The sequence below is a fragment of the Macrobrachium nipponense genome, chromosome 2 (genome assembly GCF_015104395.2).
Source record: "Macrobrachium nipponense isolate FS-2020 chromosome 2, ASM1510439v2, whole genome shotgun sequence".
NCBI lineage: Eukaryota > Metazoa > Arthropoda > Malacostraca > Decapoda > Palaemonidae > Macrobrachium > Macrobrachium nipponense.
In genome coordinates this window covers 106,008,293-106,013,292 of record NC_087201.1, presented here as the reverse complement: position 1 = coordinate 106,013,292, position 5,000 = coordinate 106,008,293, and the positions used below count along the sequence as shown (strand labels likewise).

Below are 5,000 nucleotides of genomic sequence, written 5' to 3'. Positions count from 1 at the left end.
GTAAGTCAACTGTTCCAATTTGTTAAATCTTTATTCTTAGTCCAGTCAAGTTCATAATAAAGTTTCAGATACAAGTTTTCACTTCTAACGTTTTAAATCTTTATAGCCTTTTTGATCAACTAATTCCATCATTGTGTGTTTAGGGTGTACCAACATATGACTATAAGTGTTATTCAGGGATAAGTCTAGATAATTTCAGCCATGATAAATCATTTGATAAAGTTGATTACTCCACACCCACTAACATTCCTGACTGACTACGTCCTGCTCAGGGTCTACTCTCCTCCCTTCCATCCCGTAGGGTATGCTGCCTACATGTCATGCCCCGCCTCCATGTCTCAGGAGTCAGTTAGTGTCAGGTTTCATCTTGGGTAGCACCACTGGGTGCCATCATCCTTGAGTATTACAACCATAGAAACAGTGAAGGAAGTGCATATGGGATTTGCCTTTAATTTTAAAAGTACAGTAACTCAAATAGTACATATTTTTTATATTTTACTATAGTTGTTGCTTGAAAACCCAAAGTATTTTGGGTTTATTGGAGGTTCAACTCAGTATATAGGTAATGTTTTTATTGTTTAGAATGGATGAATGTAAGGACTTGAATGCAATTATAGATTGCTTATAGATTATTTATGCATTGTTAAGTTTGTAAAATACAGTTGTTGATTTCTACAACTTGTTCAACTCAAAGTTGATTTAAATATTCCTTGTTTTTAAAGTGATTTTACAAGATTTTGTTTGCATGCCAGTTTTTCACTCATTATGCCCAAGGCATTGTTTATTTTCCCCCCATGCAGTTTTTTTAAATCTGCTTGTTCTTATTGCTACTTGAGGAGGTTTAATATTCTCTTATGTCTATGGTTTCAAAATTGAATAAGCACAGTAAACTACTTAGATGAGGAGACCATGTGACTAAAACACACTGTGGTATTTTTTCTCTATCTTTTTAATTATCAGTATTGAATACAATTATCATTTTCATGATAATTCTTGTGAAATGAGGTAATACTATAAAAAGCAAGCTCATTACTATTGTACAGTTGGGTATAGTTTTTAGTGAACACAATCAGATAATAGCTTGTGATAATGAATGTTTGAATATAAAGATCAGATATTTGACCATCCTGGTAGGTTTGTTGATGGAGTAATGTGAGGTGTCCTCTTATGTATGACTCAGATGTCTGGTTATGAAGTACTGTGGAGAATGTGATGCCACACATTGAGTATATCTGCACTGACTTAGATTTTAGACGCTGTATCCTGTTTAGTATGTGCCAGATTCACCTGGCACTACCAGTAAGTGGAATTGATTGAGAATACAGTACTGTACTTTATTGTGGTGTAATACTGTGTGTACTATATATACATTTTAAAGTGCGGTTGATTTACCAAAGAAGTACTTTCATTTGCTAGCATATATGCTGGTATACTTTCTTTGAATGTATTATTGTAGCTAATAATATCTGAGCATTGTGTTAGTGCATAAATAGCTTTTACTATACTATACTATTTTCTTATACAGCATTTTGATGTTTTGAAACCTTGTCAGTAGATTTAGCTAGATAAGAATTTATTACAGTTTGTTGTAAAATCTTTCACCAGAGCTTGTTTGATTTTAGTACAACTTTTTCACATTGAAGTAGTTTTATGCTGTGTTGACTTGCTCACATTTATGATCTGCTATGCAAAGGAACTTGGATTCCTAAAGTATAAGTTGTCCATATACAAAACAAACCTTTGGTCTAAACATTAGGATAATACTAGCGCCAAGCTGGAAAACCGGTAGAATTGATAAAAAAACTTGTGTGATCGAGGGACTATTGGCATCTGTACTCGGTAACGGGGCATTGTGTGATCGAGGGACTATTGGCATCTGTACTCGGTCACGGGGCATTGTAGTACCCAGGATGCCCAGTCATTTTTCTCAGATTGCAGAGTTTATTGTAAAAATTTTAGTTGAATACAGAATATTGTTTGAGTAGCAGAAATTTATTGATAGCTTTGTTTGTTATCTTATCAGTATGATTACCAGAACTTAGGAAGGGATGATACAGTAGCAGAGGAGGCCAGATCTCAAAAACCACAAGTTAATGAAATTTCACAAGATGGTCGGTTCGGTCAGTTGAGTTGCTAAGTTTTAGTTATAGAATAACATTGACGTAGGTTTATAGTTTTAGGCTATGAACAGATGTCAAGTGGGACTTTTTTCTTCAGTATTGTTTTAACAGCTAGATTTGAAAAGATAGAGTATATAAAAAATATGGTATAACTTCTATGTCCTTCACAAATGCAAATGATATGGAATGGGTAATACAGTAGTACAGTATCTTTTGATCTATTTCATATTGTAATCTTTTAAGAAGTAATGTGTTGTAATCTGTAGTTCACGTATGCCTTATTTGATTCAGTATTATACTAGGTATGTATCCTCTACCCCTGAATATTAGAAAGTTATGATCACTTTATGATAAGTGAATGTTTATTGAAAACCAAGAGACTTGCATGTTATGTTCAAATGTTTTTTATCAAAGCAATTAGGAAATTAAGAATTTGGGTCAGCTGCTACACTAATGTTGAATGTACAGTTGGGTATGTACAGTAGACCCCCTGTACATAAAATACATCTAAGAGCACTTAGAATTGCCTATTTTGGTAGTTGAAAAAAAAAAAAACTAAAAATACTTACACTTTTAGGAAAAAGAAAGTAACGTGGATTGACATAGCTAAGAACCAGCACTCATAATTCTATGTATTACAGAAAAGTTTTTCTAGAATGCCAGAGAGGCTCTTATACCTCTGATGTCATGTGCTCTATCCTACACAGACTCAGTGACAGAGCTAGTATGTGAAGAGTAAACCTGTTTGTTTCATGTGACCAGAATGGAAGTGTTCTTGGACATTTCCCTTCTGGACTGGCTGGTGCTAACAAAAAGTCTATGACACCTAGGTCCAGATGACAAGTCCTCTTTAGATAGCATCGTAGTGCTCTGACGGGGCAAAGCAAGAGCTCTTGTGGATCATTGTCCACAAAGTCATTCAGTGTGGGAATAAAAAACGAGGCAAATCTGTCTTCATGCACCGAGGGATTCTGGGTCTTAGCCATGAATTCCGGGACAAATTCGAAGGCCACAGACCCTCCAACCCCTGGTGTGTTTAACATTATAACTTAGGCCATGAAGCTCTCCAACTCTTTATAAGGAGCCAAGGCCAACAGGAAAACTGTCTTTACAGTCAGATCCCTGTCTGATGACTGATGTAGGGGCTCGAATGAAGCTCGAGTGAGACTTAATCCTCAGGACTAGAGGAAGTTCCCATGCAGGAGGCTTGAGTTCTCTTGGTGAACAGGACTGTTCAAAACTCCTGAGCAGCAAGGAGATATCCCAGGATGAAGAGATGTCCATGCACCAAGATGAGCACCTCAACTTTTGGAGGATGTGCCCGAGAACAGTAGCAAATCCGGAAGGGGTGAATGAAGAGGAACTCGTATTGTCAGGTTATAAAGTCTTAGGATAAAACTGGTAGCTGAGTGGTCGGTAGAGATTCCGCCTTAGCACGGACTTCTCCGCCAGTCTTGTTTGGAGAGATACCACCAATCAATAGGATCTTTTATCTCTTCATGTCTGGCGTCTCTCTAATGTCTCTTAATGAGAGATCATTCTTTCAGAGCAGCGACTCAGATGTAAGGCTACTTCAAAGGATCTTCGTCAACCTTATTCAAGATGAGCAGTCTGCTTCTGTGATTGGTGTCATAGAAGGGATTTCTCTCCGCTTAGAATTTCTGTTCAGTAGATAAAGATGATCTGGATATTTTTCAGAACAGAGAAAATTTGTTGTTTATACTGGCCAGGGGCTACAGGGCTGACTTGTGATTACATGGAGTTCAACTGAAGGATATGGACATATACTTCACCCTGAGAATTCTCTTACGTGGTTCAAGAGCTTTGAGCGGTCTTGTTCACCTACGAAACTCAGACCCCCCACGTGGGACCTTACCCAGGTACAGTTGACCCTCGCTATTCACAGACTCCCCTACTTGCGGATTTTTCTATGGACCTTATATACATACCCATTATTTGCAGAAAATTTGTGTATGGTATTTTTCACTAGGAAATATTTACAAATTACTGTTTTCATAAAATTTTCTTGATAATACACTTATTGTGGTAAACCTATTAAAGTTGGGTATAAGCATTTTTAGGGTTTTTTTTTGTGTTTTCACTATCAAAATAGGCAGTTCTAAGTATTCGAAGGCCACAGACCCCCAGCCCCTGGTGTGTTTAACATTATAACTTAGGCCATGAAGCTCCCCAACAATTCTTAAAGAAGCCAAGGCCAACAGGAAAGCTGTCTTTACAGTCAGATTACTGTCTGATGACCGATGTGGGGCTCGAATGGAGCTCGAGTGAGACTTAATCCTCAGGACTAGAGAAAGTTCCCATGCAGAGGCTTGAGTTCTCTTGGTGAACAGGACTTCAAAACTCCTGAGCAGCAAGGAGATATCCCAGGATGAAGAGATGTCCACGCACTAAGATGAGCACCTCAACCTTCGGAGGATGTGCCTGAGAACAGTAGCAAATCAGCGCTTGAAGGATGTCGTTTGCTTGAAGTTCAACTGTCTTGCACTGTACGACAGCATGATCATGACAGAGGTCTTGCATGACTGGAGTCAGAGATGATACTGGCACATGAAAAGGGTTCTCAATAAAACTGAATAATTCCCTGTACTTTCTTATATCCTTAAATCATGATTCAAACTCATCTCTCAACTCCTTCAATACAGTTTCAAACTCTTCATGACAGAATTGATGCAAAAGTTAAGGGTCATTTGAGGTGGCTGTTCTGAGTGTTGAGAAATTGCAAACTGACTGTGAGGTATGAATAGTTCTGTGATCTTACTTTGGAATGCAGTAACTGCACGCAACTTACTGCCTGGGTGCTTTTCTTTCCCTTGCACTTGCAAGTTAAGGGAATTTAGGTGACAAGTAATATCAGATAAC

General features: G+C 37.8%; 1 pseudogene; it reads left to right on the top strand.

Moving 5' to 3' along the window:
- Window positions 1-5,000, top strand: part of LOC135221268 (spectrin alpha chain-like) — a 136,960-nt pseudogene that overhangs the window by 13,775 nt on the left and 118,185 nt on the right.